Genomic DNA, 16,104 nt, shown 5'->3' on the forward strand with positions numbered 1-16,104 from the left:
TGTCAGCTTCATGTATTACATTTATGTTTGCTCTTAACTGTTTTCAGCCTGTTTAACATTTAGTGGGTTTGTGTAGATGTAATGCTATAATTTGTAATTGATCCGATATTAATATAAATATAATAAGAGGAAAGAAAATAAATTTCAGCCATGCTCACTTAGCTCATTATTATATCTGCCCTGCTTTTTATTTTACTTCTCCACAAATACACTTTTGATTAGCCTATTTTCCAATTTTTTTCTCGTTTTTGTTGTTGCTTTTTTTTCTATTCTCCTGTTTACATATTGCACTCCTGTATATGTATGTCCTATAATGCTTTGCCAGTTTCGAAAAATGCAATAAAGACATCAATAAAAAAAAAAAAAAAAAGTATGCTGACACATGCGTCAGCAGGACCACACATTCGGCCTTTAGATGAATGATTTCAGAGTGGCGGTTTCTCAGTGACTTCAGAAATAAACAGACATGAAGGCGTCCCCCCTGCGATTGTCAGGAGGGGTGAATCGGCCTAATTATCCTCTAGCGCATGGCCCTAACTATAAGCTTTATCAAAGAGTCTTAAGCCCACTCTTAAATGTGGAACCCTGAGTTCTGGGAGAGCAGCCTGATCATAAGGAAACAAAGCAAAGCCCTCCTGATGTGGATGATCCAACTTACACTGTGCTCAAACATTATGAATGTGACTCATATATCAGGGGCTTTGTTATTGAAACGTCAGATATTTCAGTTGAAACATAAAATTTACATACTGTACCTTAGATCTGATTGGGCCCGGTATGTTGATCAGGTTCAGGCGAATGAAGAACCCGTGTGAGCCAATAACTAACTCTTTGTGTTTTTTTTCTCCAGGAGCTGATGTGTCACAAGACGGATTACCTGCCTTCCCCAGCGCTGGGTTTGGGGGAATATAGTGCCTCCCACTCTCCCTGCCAGAGCCCACGATCCAGCAGCTGGGCGACACAAGAGAAGGTGAATGGAAACAGTTACTGTACTTAATAATTGCTATCATTTACTGGAGGTGCAGCATTTGGATTTGTGGATTTTATAAGCTTGATTTAGTAATGGTCCTAAAATAAACACTGCAGGGATCAAACACCTACCCACTACACTGTACAGCTCCCCCCACACACATTTCTTTCTTTCAGTAACCTTTTAAACAATAAATGTCTCAGCACACAGAACATACTGATTGATAATAGTAAGTGCTGTAATAACCCTGATAATTGTAAAGGCTTTCATTAGACATGTACTGTCAAGTGGATATTTGGTTTAAGAGTTTATCACTGCTCTGTGTTGTTGCAGCGGTGCATATAGAGGGAATTGTGCTCAGGGGCATCTCTCAGACCAGAATAGACAAGGAATACAACTTTGAGGTAGGTCACCACACACACACAGTGTAAATATGTATGTAATAAATTGTTAATTAACTTTGTGTTACTTTTTTCACAGTGCTCCTAAATGTGTTTGTGTGCTGCTAAATGTTTTTCTTTAGCAGCACATGTACTCGTTGTGAAAAAGGTTAGCATAGAGCTGAGTGTAAATGTGACCGGCTGTCTAAGCCTGAGTGTTAGTTGTGATGGGCAAAAAAACTACCACGTTGGCCTCATGTTTATGTGATACCCATATTTTCCACAACAAAAGGATTGATATGCTCCTGAAGTATACAGCTACTGTAGTTACTTTACTGCTACTTTAAAACTGTTTTAGTGGGAACACTGATTCACTACTGCCAACACATGGTTATGTTCTCCTGTGTAACTAGATTATGCAGTACTGTGGTCTGTTCATAAAAGTGAATTGAAATAAACTACCAATGAACTACCAATTTTCAAAAGGCAGTTTTTTAAGGTGATGTTTGTAAAAATAGCATTTAAAATGAAATATTGTGGCGCTGCAGAGATGTCCTGGCCGACACATCATGTTCTGCAGAATTCAGAAAACATCTTTGGAAAAGAGACCCTTAAAAACACCATAATCATTTTAATATGTGATGGAATGAGAACAATTCTTAAAAATTGTTAGTATTACAAATCATATTGCAAATGCAGTATCAGTCAAAATAATCACAATTAGATATTTTTCTAATTTATCAGCCCTACAGCATGCTTACTGCAGCCTAACTAAGCAATAAGAAAAGCGTGCAGCGTGTCATGAACTGACTGTCTTAGAAGTAGAAGGGTTTTATTTATTCACATATACATACATATATTCATATGCACTTGCAATATAACAAAGAACAAAGAAGTGATCATATATGTGAACTGGTCCCCAAAGAAGCTATCTAAAGCTTATGCTCGGGCGCCATTACAATCAAAAAAAAGAAAGACAAAACAAAAACAAGAAAATGTGTGGCCTACATATAAGACATTTCATACATAACTTTCACACAACACATTAAGGGATCCCATTTAACAAGTACAATTTTGTTTTACAGTTTACCTTGAGATTGTAGGAGTAACACTGACATACATTCAGAATATGAGGTAGTACATACATCAAGAAGATGAATACAAGCTTAATAGTTGTTTCTTCAGATTTTGTTTAAAGGAAACAAAAGAGCTTGAGTTTTTCAGATTGTCATCCAGCTCATTCCAAATCCGCGGTCCCCGGCACACTACACTCACACCAGTGCTTTTTAATCTCCGTGTTTTTCCCAATAATAATGTGCTTTTTTCTAGTGAGGTGAGTGTGCTGGGGACAGCGGATGGGGAAAAAGCTCACACAAACTGCTATTCAGACCAAAGACCACCTGATACATAGTACATGCATTGTGAAATATATTATATTCATTTAGTCTTAAAATACCGTACCCAAGAAAAATAGAACGAGTTGGAGCATTGAAATCTGACCATGATATGGCACAAATGACTTTTTTTTGTGGAATTTCTAATTTTTTTAAGTAAGTATGATAAGTATTGCACCAAATAATATTGCAATAGTTTAAATGGGGTTCAAAGAGTGTTTTATAAAGAGTAAGTAGTATTGCTTGAGGAAGCAGATGTCTAAGCTTAAAGAACAGACCAACATATTTTGATAGCTTTTTGACAAGATATTCAATATGGTGTTTAAAATTTAGGTGATCATCTATAAAGACACCCAAAAATTTAGTTGTCTTCACTCTCTTTATTTCCTCTCCCTTTATTTTAATTTGAAAATTTAGATCATCGAAATCAAGTTGTTTTTTGTTGGACAGAATATTATATAGTTTGTTTTGCTGGTATTTATAGATAGTTTATTTACTTTGAACCAGTTATCCACATTCTGAAGTTCTTTGTTAAGTAGTTTCTGAAGTTCAAATTCATTTTTGTGTGATAGAAACAGGTTAGTGTCATCTGCAAAGATTACTTTATGAAGGGTCTTTGAAGAATTTTCCAGATCATTAATGTAAATAATAAAGAGGAGAGGACCTAATATGGATCCTTGTGGAACACCACATTGAATGTGTTTGTTTTCTGATCTCTGTTCGTGAATAGTTACATATTGTTGCCTCTGGTGTAAATAACTCTTGAACCAATTCAGTGGTTGACCTCTGATTCCATAATGGTGCAATTTATACAGTAATATGGTAAAGTCGATGGTATCAAAGGCCTTTGAAAGGTCTAGGAATATACCGATACCATATTCCCCCTTTTCAATGGCATCATTGATCTTTTCAGTAAGGTCAAGGATCGCCATACAGGTGGTGTGTTTTTTCCTAAAGCCATACTGGGATGGGTTAAGTATGTTCAGTGTATTAAGATAATTAATAAGTCTATTATAAACCACTCTTTCCAATATTTTGAAAAGAGTTGGTAAAATTGATATGGGACGATAATTTATGATGTCATTTTTATCACCAGCTTTGAAAATCGGAATTATTTTTGCAATTTTTGTCATTTTGGGAACAGTTCCTGTAAGCAGTGAGAGATTAATACAATGTGTAAGTGGTTCAGTTATTTCTTTGGCAATACTTTTCAATATTTTACTGCTAATTTCATCTTCTCCTGCAGAATTTGAGCTCTTCAGAGCCATTATGATATTATACAATTCAATGGCATCAGTAGGCTTTAGGAAGAAGTTTGGATAATTGCCTGACATATATTGTTGGTAAGAGACACTGTGTGGTTGAGTAATGTTTTTTGAGAGATTTGCCCCTGTTGATACAAAGTAATTATTAAATTCATTTGCAAGATCAGTATTATTTGTTGTATCAGGGAGCATGGTATCTTTATGGTCCCTATTCAAAACATTATTCAACACTTCCCATGATTTCTTAGAGTCTCCCTGCGAGGTTTTTATCAATTCAGAGTAGTGATTATATTTGCTTTTCCTGATTATATACCAATTTATTCTTGTAAACATTGTATTTAGTTTTGTTCTCTATATTTGGTTTATTAACATATCTTTGGTAAAGTTTATTCTTTTGTTTAAGGGAGTTAGAGATTGCCCTTGTTAGCCAGGGTTTGTGTTCTGCCCTTCTGCTTGTAACAGTTTTTATAGGAATGGAGCAGCGAATGGAGTCTGTTATTTCATTTACCAAGAAATCATATGCAGTATCAGGATCGCAGCAACAATAAACAATGTCCCATGCTTTAGCTTGCAGACTTGCCTTAAGTTGATACATTGTTCGATCGTTTACTACTTTAATTTTTATCGGGTGACATAAGGGTAAACATTTATAATCAAAATTAAAGAACAGCATTATTGGGTAATGATCAGATATATCAGAAAGTAAAACTCCTGATTCAAGCTTAACATTTCGTATATTTGTGACAATATTGTCAATAACAGTTGTAGAAGTATTTGTGACTCTGGTAAATATATTTATTGTTGGAAAGAAAGAGGATGAATGTGGTGTATTAATGAAGTCCTTTTTGACTGCATCGTCCTTGGAGACATCAATATTGAAGTCTCCAAGGAGGACGCAGTCTTTATTTAATTTATTTATGTGTAATAGAATTTCTTCTAGTTTATTATTAAAAATGTTTAAATCAGAATCTGGGGGGCGGTAAATTACGCCCACAATAATGTTTTTACCTTTGTCATTTTTTATCTCAATAAAGAGAGAGTCTGTATGATTATCATTTACGGCAAGATCGCAAACATCGGCTTGCATGTTTGAACGTACATAGAGGCATACCCCACCACCAGGTCTGCCAAATCTGTCCTTATGATATAATTTATAGTCTTCGGGGGTCTTCAAACGTTCATCCCCACTGGTGTTGCATGTTGAGTCACAGTACACTATGATGTGTTCCCACAGCTGATTAGACTCATTAGCTCTTAGCTTCATGAACATTGATCACGTAATTTGTATTGAATTTGTGCCACTCTGTGTCCACTGAAAGTCACCTCACCATTCGCAACTGACCGGATGGTGGTGCTCCTGCCATTTATGAATGTATTCCTCAGACTCATGCAGTTACTCAGAAAAGATGGGACCTCTCTCTGTGTCTCAGCCGGTGCTCTAACACATCTTATTGTTCTTTTTCTTTTGTTTAAAATGTTCTTTTTATTACCATTTTGGTGAACAGACCAACATATTTTGATAGCTTTTTGACAAGATATTCAATATGGTGTTTAAAATTTAGGTGATCATCTATAAAGACACCCAAAAATTTAGTTGTCTTCACTCTCTTTATTTCCTCTCCCTTTATTTTAATTTGAAAATTTAGATCATCGAAATCAAGTTGTTTTTTGTTGGACAGAATATTATATAGTTTGTTTTGCTGGTATTTATAGATAGTTTATTTACTTTGAACCAGTTATCCACATTCTGAAGTTCTTTGTTAAGTAGTTTCTGAAGTTCAAATTCATTTTTGTGTGATAGAAACAGGTTAGTGTCATCTGCAAAGATTACTTTATGAAGGGTCTTTGAAGAATTTTCCAGATCATTAATGTAAATAATAAAGAGGAGAGGACCTAATATGGATCCTTGTGGAACACCACATTGAATGTGTTTGTTTTCTGATCTCTGTTCGTGAATAGTTACATATTGTTGCAATATTGAAGTCTCCAAGGAGGACGCAGTCTTTATTTAATTTATTTATGTGTAATAGAATTTCTTCTAGTTTATTATTAAAAATGTTTAAATCAGAATCTGGGGGGCGGTAAATTACGCCCACAATAATGTTTTTACCTTTGTCATTTTTTATCTCAATAAAGAGAGAGTCTGTATGATTATCATTTACGGCAAGATCGCAAACATCGGCTTGCATGTTTGAACGTACATAGAGGCATACCCCACCACCAGGTCTGCCAAATCTGTCCTTATGATATAATTTATAGTCTTCGGGGGTCTTCAAACGTTCATCCCCACTGGTGTTGCATGTTGAGTCACAGTACACTATGATGTGTTCCCACAGCTGATTAGACTCATTAGCTCTTAGCTTCATGAACATTGATCACGTAATTTGTATTGAATTTGTGCCACTCTGTGTCCACTGAAAGTCACCTCACCATTCGCAACTGACCGGATGGTGGTGCTCCTGCCATTTATGAATGTATTCCTCAGACTCATGCAGTTACTCAGAAAAGATGGGACCTCTCTCTGTGTCTCAGCCGGTGCTCTAACACATCTTATTGTTCTTTTTCTTTTGTTTAAAATGTTCTTTTTATTACCATTTTGGTGTTGTATGAGTTGTATGTAACACTGAGTCACTAAAAACAGGTCCCTTCAGTCAGTACAGTTTAATCTTGTTCTTTTTACTGTCACTGCGTAGCCCCATTTCCTTTTTCATGTTGCAGATTTCTCATGGTAGCCTATGTCTTGATGAAGAATGTTCTGTTCTGTGTTTCAGGTGAAGTGGTCAGACTCTTCTTCTAGCACTGTGACCAAAACCCACCTGGAACTGGAGAACTTCCTTCTTAAGGTACCACTTTTGCTGATGTTATTGACTTTCCACGCATATGCAACAACTGCTACCACATTTAGCCAGTCGTTAGAGCAGCGACAGTGTCAAAGCATCACTGTGTCTACACGGAGGAGCGGTAGCAGCTTCAGTCCTCATCTGTGTTGTTGAATTTCCAGACTTGTTGGCATGCAGCCGTGGTCGTGTTCATAAGTCATCTCCTGTAGCTCCTATGAAAAAAAAGTAACACACGGGATGTGTTCATACAGGCACCAATAATGAAGCTTGGCTAAATCCCAGTTCAGTTTCAGGTCTGTGTAATGTGAAGTGGATCAGCACCATTTAAAGACACTGTCATCTCTAACTCCGCCTCCATTAGCAACCTTATGATCTGGATGTGTCCTTCATGGATCTCCATGAAGCTGCCACTCCCTTCCACACACCAAAGATGAGCGTCAAATCTGCTTTAGGGACCTGAAAAAGATCAACCCAGACACCTTGACTGTAGACCTTCAGGATCTCTCCTCTGCTGATTTCTCTGTCACTGAGTTGGTTGACTTCTACAACCAATCTCTGAGCAGTCCCCTAGATCTCCACACCTTGTCAAAACCAGAACGGTCATCTTCTTACGCTCAGCCCCCTGGTACACCTGCGAACTGTGGAAGATGATGACAGCTGGGCATGTCCTTGAGCGGCATCTCAAGGCCTCAGAACTCACTGTTGAAGCCTACAGAGAGCATCAGAAGTCCTACACAAGGTCCTTGAGAGATGCACGGTCACAGTTCTACTCCAACATCATCAACAATAGCCCTGGCAACTCCAAGCAACTTTTGTCCACTATAAATTACAAACTCAAACTGCAAACTCACTCTCATTCAGAAGCCTCAGAGGAGAGGTGCAACGACAGGCTTATCTCCAACCTTCCATTCCTTTCTAAGGTACTGCAAAAAGTAGTTGCCTCACAGCTTCAGGACCATCTAAAACAAAACAACCTGTTTGAGAAATTCCAGTCTGGTTTCCCCACTGGCCACAGCACAGAAACAGCTCTCGTCAGAGTCACAAATGACCTGCTGATGACGGCAGACACTGACTCCCCTTCTCTTCTCATGCTCCTAGACTGCAGTGTTCGATACTGTGGACCACAACATCCTCCTTCACCGTCTACATTCCACCATGGGTCTCTCTGACTCTGTCCATAACTGGTCCTCACCCTCACTGGGAGAACTGAGCAAGACGCCTTGGGTGAGGTTAAATCCCTCAAGGCTCAGTGCTCGGCCCCACCCTGTTTATTCTCTACATGCTCCTCCTTGGCTGTGTCATCAGCCAGCATGGAATTTCATTGAACTGCTATGCTGATGACACTAAACTGTACCTCGGGGCAAACACAACCCCCTCTGCTGCCCTGCCATCATTCACTCTGACTCATATCTCCTGAAACCTCCCAGGACCAAGCTCCATACAGTGGGAGATTGGGTTTTCTGCTCAGCCGCTCCCAGTCTTTGGAATGTTCTCCGTGACCACCTGAGGAAACTACAGACTGTGGATGTTTTTAAACGCAGCCTCAACACCCACCTTTATAAGGAGAGCTTTTGGTTGAACTCTTGCCCTTTTCTTTGCCGTATTGTTTTTATTTTTAGCACTTACCCGTTTTTATCCTGTAACACTTTAGGATTTGTTTAAATAGGAGGTGCATTACAAATAAAATTTATTTTTATTAGTTTGTGAAAGGATTAGCTCAAGTCTAGGTCTCAGGGTAAGGCTAGTCAGTAAAGACCGCTGACGCTGAATTGCACTTGATACCAGATTTGACAAGTTTACACACACACACACACACACACACACACACACACACACACACACACACACACACACACACACACACACACACCTGATTTGTTCTCCTCCGCCCTGTGTCTCTGCAGCTTCCTAAGGATCAGTGTACTGAGTCTTTTGAGAAGAACATCCTGAGGCTTCTGAACCCGGGGGACCAGAAGGAGACCCGGGAGGTGGAAAGGAGCCTCAGGTACTTGATATTTAACCTTTAGTGTCAAATAATTGGGATATATAATATAATTTATATTTAGCATCATTCTTTTGAGTGTGGCTCTAATACAAACCTGAAGGCAGTCGAGTGTTATTTATAATGTATAATAATTAAATTTAATGAACAAAGTGGAACAGTGCAAACGTGCTTCTTGAACTGGCTGACTAAGACGGGGAAGTGCAGTTTGGAAAACAATTCTTTAGTACTCATTTCTTTCTGTATTCTTTCCTGCATTGGTCTCCTTCAGTGAAAGTAAAATAAATTCAGTGTTGGGTCCTTCAGCAAAAAACAATGGACCTGTGTGGATTCTGTGCTGCTGTTTGGTGTTCTTTGTGTTCATAGATACGATTACATGAATACACCGCAAACTGCTGCCAACCAAGACCCCTCTTGACCTGATTGTGAAGCAGTCAGTAGAATTTTTCGCTGTCTCTGATTACTTTGCTCAAGTTTCCAGGCTGGAGCAGTGGTGTAGGTCCAGCGGAGCGGATTTTACAGAGATGTTATATAGAGGTGTAGTGGGACCAACAGTGTGGATTGTGCATTTTATATTAAATAAATTTGAACTACTCAAAATTATTCCCCTCTCCCTGAGAGCAGGAGGAGGGGTTGAGATCAACTTTCAGCAGACGGCTGAAGAGACCCCAACAGAAAGGTGGTGGAAAGGTTGCTTTCTCTAAGTGCTATTCATGAGCAGCCTGATCGTAAAACTGGCACCTTTGATTCTACAGCCTGATAATGCGGTGCCTGACTGTTAAACTGACAAAAGGGACATTAACCAGCGATTAGCATTTCCCTGAACAGCCTATCGGAACTCCCCTTTAGAGGGGGGCAGGAAATCCTAAAATATTTGATTAGAATACGCGCAAATAGATTCTATAGATTCTTTTCTTTTATAGACATTAAAAGTTTAGAAAGACAGTCCCTCGGGAAACCGGAAACGCTGCCTGTCGGGAACAAAGGGCTGCCCTCTGGGGAACCACGCACCAGACCACAAAAGAGCAACACACGATGTCATCCTCTCTTTTTTTCTCCTCGTTCTCTTGTCTTCCGCTCTGCTCTCTGGATGCTTCGGTACGCGTCCGGCGTGCCTCTCCCGGTAACGCCCTAAGAATTCCGACCGGTGCAACGAAGTCTTTGTTTGAAAGCTACGCGAAGTGCCGCGACATCGATTCATACCTCAGTTCCAGCAACTTTACTTGTTTTATTTTCTTTCTTTCTTTTGTTTTGTTAAAGTTATCAGTCCGTTAAGTTACACTGGACCAAGTTCCCTTTTTAAGCTTTTTCGTCGAGCCAACTTCACCAAGGTCAGACCAAGCCACGTGGTCTCACCACCGGCAAAGAAGGAAACCTGAAAACAGCCGAATTGCCAGACGGAGGACGGCCAACCCTTGAGGTTTTTCTTCAATCAGACACGGAGAACCCTGGAGAATCCCTAGCAAAAAGCCAGGATCAGGCAGCTAGCGTGGGACCCGTGCAACAGGCCAAAGCAGGCCGTCAACAAGCAGTAAGACCCAACAAAACATTCTGTGGTCAGGGATGTCCCATAATGTTAATATTATCTTTTTAACTCCTAAACTCATAGCTTACTTTCATTAGTTCTCCTCTGCCGTATGAGTCAAATGCTTCCCACTATCGAACCTCCATTCTCATTGTTTAGCCATTGCTTATTTTCCCTGATGTATTTAACCACCCTTTTATATCGCTTTAGTTAGTTAATAAATTCACTATAATCAAGAAATTTATTAAAATTAATAGCTAGTTTAGATATGCTACAGAGGAGACATGCCACTTTAAGAATCCTCAGTACAACTTTATAGGGAAAACCCATAACGCCAAAGATGGCAGTTGTCCAACCCCTCCTGCTAGAAAGTCAATCGTCCGAGGCGGGAAACATATTTCAGCCAATTGCGTGCTTCCACATAAGGGGCCTACTGCGCATGTGCAGTAGAAGTATAACCGGAGTCACCGGTCGGGAAAAATGGTTTTTAAACCTTATTTTGAGGCAAAGTCGTTTTTTTTAATCAGCTTTTATTGCTGATTCCAGTCATGTAGTTTTTATGAAATGGCTGCTCGGAGGCGTTGCCAAGATGGCTGCCGAGTGGTACGACGTGCCTATAAGGACCTTGTTTCACATCATGCAGAGCCACCCCTGTCGCTTACACACTGTGGTCAATCAGTGGAAACTGTTTTCAGTATTTAGGTACACTTATGGATGACACATTGAGTTTCACTGAAAATACTGATTCCAAATGTAATAAATCCTGGCAGAGACTGTTTTTAATTAAGAAACTGAAGGAGTTTGTGGTCAGTCAAAACATCCTTGAGAATGTGTATTCCTGATAGAGAGTACTCTGGTGTTTAATATCTCTGTCTAGTTCGGACTTCTAACACTGGCTCTAACACACTATCAAAAACAAGCTGGCCAGGATAGTCAAAACAGCAGGAAAAGTAATAGGCCACAAAAGTCTTGAGATGACTTTTAGAGTCCAGCAGCCTGTTGCACCAGCGATACGCAAGTTCTACCTTAAGTTAGGGTGCAAAGTCCACACTAAACAATACGTTGAAACTAGTTAGTTTGAGACTTAAACTGTGTTGATGTTTGGTTGCACCACCGAGACGTAAGGTGCATCTTAGCTACTCTGGCATAAAGTCCATACTCATCAAAACAGTGTCGCAGAAAATGACATTTACACGTCCCATGGCCAATCAGTGAACAGCACTGTTCTTAACAGAGTTTATTACGGTTTTGTCATCTGTTTGTCTCTCTCTCTTTCAACATTTTGCAATACTGAAGAGGCTAACGGCTAAAAATAGCAACAAAACACCAACAAAAATGTACGTATACAAGGACAAATAATTATGATTAGGTGATAACTATGAAACCTTAATCTACAGCTAGTCTCACAGTGACATTGAGTGGTAAAACCGTTAACTGCAACAGAGACGTACTTTAACGGTGCCCGTAACGAACGGTAAAGTATAACGGGCAGATGAAATTGTAACGTTATAACGTATATACGCAAAATCTATGTTTTGTCCCTCCCCCCCGCTTTTCTCCATCGTGAGAACGTTTACTATGAGTGGCTAGTCAATCAATCACTCCACATCAGACATAATTAAACGGTTAAAACGCGGACAAAAACATGTAAATTAGGCCTATAGAAAACATCCGACACAACGCAAAGGAGATGCTGAAATGTTACGGGAGAAAAAATACGAGTTTGCTGGAGGCAGGCTTTTCTTCTGTGCTGCTGTTATTACAACCTACCTGAATACAGCAGTGAGGGCGCCTGCAGCAGGGTGGGTTGTAACTTGTTACAAGTAACGCAAATTTGCAAAATAAATAAATAAAAATAAGTCATTGCCTTTTCACGTTCCTTTATTATTTATATTTTTACTCTTTAATCCAATATTTTCTTTGGGCTAGTAATCTACTCTTAATTTCGCTACATTTTCAATTCATAACTTAACCAGTCTGTGATCTGTATTTTGCTTCATTAACCCGAAATGAGCTGCTGAATCCAGTAGGTGGCGGTGATGCCAACCGCTATAAAACGACAAAGAAGACTCAGGCCCCGATCAGACAGAAAGCGCTTTGTAGGTTCGAAAAACACGTGGCGCACAGCAATGGCTTTTGGTTGAATTTAGAAAAGAGCACAGCGCTGCGTTTTTTTAAATGTTGCTAGGCAACCACTGAAACAGCTGTCCTGTCAGTCTAATCAAAGATTAGGCTATAGCGCCAGCGATCTGTAGGCTAATCTTTGGTTTGCTGCTAATTAATAACTTTCATATTAGCAGAAACCTGATCACAACTCACAGGTCTGTGTCTTTTGTTGCTAAAAACATCTGCCAAACGCAGAGCGCCTGCTCTGGCACTGTTTTGAGTGTGTGAGGTGTAGCCTACAAACACGCAGAAGACAGGGAAACTGAGATCTGTGTGGGCACATGAGACTCTAAGAAAGGGGAGACACCGCTGGTCCAGGAGCTTCGTCTTAATGATGATCGGTTTAAGTCTTATTTTAGGATGAGTCAGGGACAGTTTGTTGCAGTCTCCGGACAATTCAAGCAGCTAAATATTTTCAACTTCAAAAAGGGGTCGGACTGCCAGAAAGGTCAAGAACCCCTGACCTAGAAGAACCTAGATTAAAGCTGTAAACTCTTCACAACAGTTCCAGTGTGTTTGATGTGAATGATCTGTTGGTTGTCACTCAACATGACTTATTCTTTTGGTAGGGAGTGTATGAAGAGCCAAACATGGTCATGTAAAGCAGGGCTTTATAAAATCTCCCATTGTGGACTCCCGGACAGCTGCGTATGCTGAATTAGCTGTTAGCACTTCCTGTTTGCAGAGTGCCCATATCTGTCTATCACTGGATTACTTTGATGCTTAAGAAAACTTGATGTGACGAACATGAGGACAGAGATAATGATATCCTCAGAAAGTGTGAGTCACACTCAATCTAAAAATGTGTGTATCATGTCTGTGTGTTTGGATTTGACTGGTTATGAAACATGGGGGAATTTTAATGCAAAAACTGGGACAATCAAACCCTAAGGGTTTTAAAGTACCGTAACTGCCTCCAAGAGCTGTGTGTCCCAGTACACAGGTCATGCATGTAGGTCTCTGGCTCCATGCCTCACCGTTTGGAAAGATATTATGATTATTTCCTAATAGCTGGACTGATAGTTGACCACCAACAATGGGTGAGGCTGACTTTCAAAGCCAGCTCTGCCCTTTTTGTGATCCACAGCTCACCCTCCCTCTCACACTGGTGCACATCAGTTTCATTTTGTGGGAAGTGAAACTGGACAGTGAACCTACATGAACTCAAGCTTTTCATCAGAAGCCCGGCCCACAACTGGATGCGCTGCAATCAATCATGCCTGCTTTTGCAACCCTCTCACCTTTTGTGGGCCTGGGCTTTACAGCGCTGCAGGAAAAGCTTTTGCTTTATTATTTTACCTGCAGATGGTCTTTATACCTACAGTATATTGGTGTTGGAAGGGATAGACGGTTTAAAAATGAGTTTTCATGAAGCATTTAAAAAAAACAAAAAAAAAACACGTGTAGGTCCACTGACTATGATGAAACTAAATTATTAGGGCCTGAGCACGAACTGTGTGAGGTCCCTATTGAAACTGAAGGGATTATTAAGGTGCGTTCCCACCGAAAGCAAATCCAGCGTTTTGGGGGGTTTGATTACATCCAAAGTCAATGCAAAGACGCAAATTCACGACGTTTGTCGCGCAGTTCGTGCGAGTTAAAATTTTTCAACTTGGGCGAGAAATTCGCTTGACGTGATGTTGCGAAGGCCTATCAGCGTTGAGATTGTCCAAACGTCACTGGCGGCTTCGGAGCGTTGTTTGGAGAGGACCAGGCGAGCGGTGTAATGACAAGCCACTGTCCGACAGGGAGCTGCTAAAGAACGGGGAAGTGGATGGGGAGTAGTGCTGCAGGTTTCGGACAAATAAACACCCGTAGTGGGTCTGGATTCTGCTCTAACAACTATGCCGTTTACCAGCAGGAGGAGGTCCGAGTTAACTGGTTTTATTAAATTATCTTTTCACTTTAGTTTTTGGAATTACAACTTGATTTATCTTCACTTGTGCTTCTCGGCAGCTAGCTTCCGTGCACATCCGGTTCCACTGTTGACTTTAGCGTCGGATGGCATCAGAGTTCTGCTGGACTACTACTTCATTTTTATATAAAAACCGGACAAAGCTGGACGTTACTTGGAGAAAAGAAAGCGAGGAAGTTGAACTACCTGGTGAGTTTAGAAAATGTGTGTCTGTAACTTTATTCCAGCTGTCGTTGTACTTTACTGTGAACAGGTTAGCATAGCCCTGATCGATCCGAAGTCCAATCAGAAAACGCGTATTTTAAAAGTTGTCGTCCTGCTGACTTGCTGACAGACCTGACAAAGCATGAATTCATATGTCTAACAAAATGGCATCATATTGTAGTTATTTCGGCAGCAGTTTGATCAGTTTATTGCAATTAAATCACAGCAAAAGGTTTACTTTGGGTTCATATAGCTGTAGTATCCGCGGGCTGTGTTAAAACGCGTGTGTGAGAACACTGAAGCGGTCAAACTTGCGCGAGTAAAGCGAGGCGAATATTAAATTCACTTCCGGTGTGAACGCAGCTTTAGGACCCGAGCACGAACTGTGCGAGGTCCCTATTGAAATTGAAGGGATTATTTTTGTTATTTCTGCAAAGTAACCTCAATTTTGGGGGCCTAAACATACTCGAAAACTCTTATGGGTTTCCTGCATGGGTGTGGCAAAATGGCTCGCTAGTGCCCCCCTGCAGAGCAGCCCCCGTGACACTTTTCACCTACATGTATGAAATTTCTGTGACACATGTATCATGTCCAGACGTACAAAAAAGCCTCTTGGAGTGATGCCCGACACCCAACAGGAAGTCAGCCATTTTGGCTATTTACACACTCCGTACTTTAACGAACTCGTCCTAGGGATTTAGTCCGATCAACCTGAAATTTTCGCTGTGCACTCATTCAAACGGTTATTAGAAGTCGACCAGTTTGCCCATGGCGTATCATCAAAAATTGGTGATTCGCCATGAAACAGGAAGATGTTATAACTTCAGTACACATGCTCACATCTCCTCCAAGTATAACAAAAGTACTGCTCTGAATACATTCATATGCCAATATTCACTCAAAGTCATAGCGCCACCTGCTGGCAACAGGAAATAACACATTTTACGCTGTAATGTACTACTCCTAGCAGGCTGGACATATCAACTTCAAAACTTTCCCAGAAAACCCATAATGCATTGTTGAAGCCATGTTGTAAAACTCGTGACTTTGCAGTTAACAGTGTGGCGGTGGCGTGGTGGCAAAGTTGAACTCTTCGCCATGACACAGGAAGTTGTTGTAACTTGACTGTACATGCTCAAATCTGTACCAGATTTTACACATTTGAAAGGAGTCCTGCCCTAAACACTTGTACAAGACAACATTCACCCATAGTCATAGCGCCATCTACTGGCAACAGGAAGTGATCTTCAACGAAGCAGCCCCTGCGGCACGTTTTACCTACATGTATGAAATTTTTGTGGCACATGTATCATGTCCAGATGTACAAAAAAGCCTCTTAGAGCGATGTCGTAAACACAACAGGAAGTCGGCCATTTTGAATTTTATGGTTATTTTTGGATTTTTTACACACTCCTCCTAGAGCAGGGGTATTCAATTATAATT

General features: G+C 40.3%; 1 long non-coding RNA gene across 1 annotated transcript; it reads left to right on the forward strand.

Annotated features, from left to right (window-relative positions):
* Positions 1–817: 817 nt before the first annotated feature.
* LOC119903260 lies at positions 818–14,647 on the forward strand. The gene is made up of 5 exons (XR_005444468.1): positions 818–970; positions 1,304–1,374; positions 6,781–6,852; positions 8,754–8,854; positions 14,499–14,647. It is a non-coding gene; the product is annotated as an uncharacterized LOC119903260 (long non-coding RNA).
* The last annotated feature ends 1,457 nt before the right edge of the window (positions 14,648–16,104 follow it).

Source organism: Micropterus salmoides, unplaced genomic scaffold, assembly GCF_014851395.1.
Source record: "Micropterus salmoides isolate LMB-PRFRI ecotype aquatic unplaced genomic scaffold, ASM1485139v1 Ms_hic_scaffold_1423, whole genome shotgun sequence".
Taxonomy (NCBI): Eukaryota; Metazoa; Chordata; class Actinopteri; order Centrarchiformes; family Centrarchidae; genus Micropterus; species Micropterus salmoides.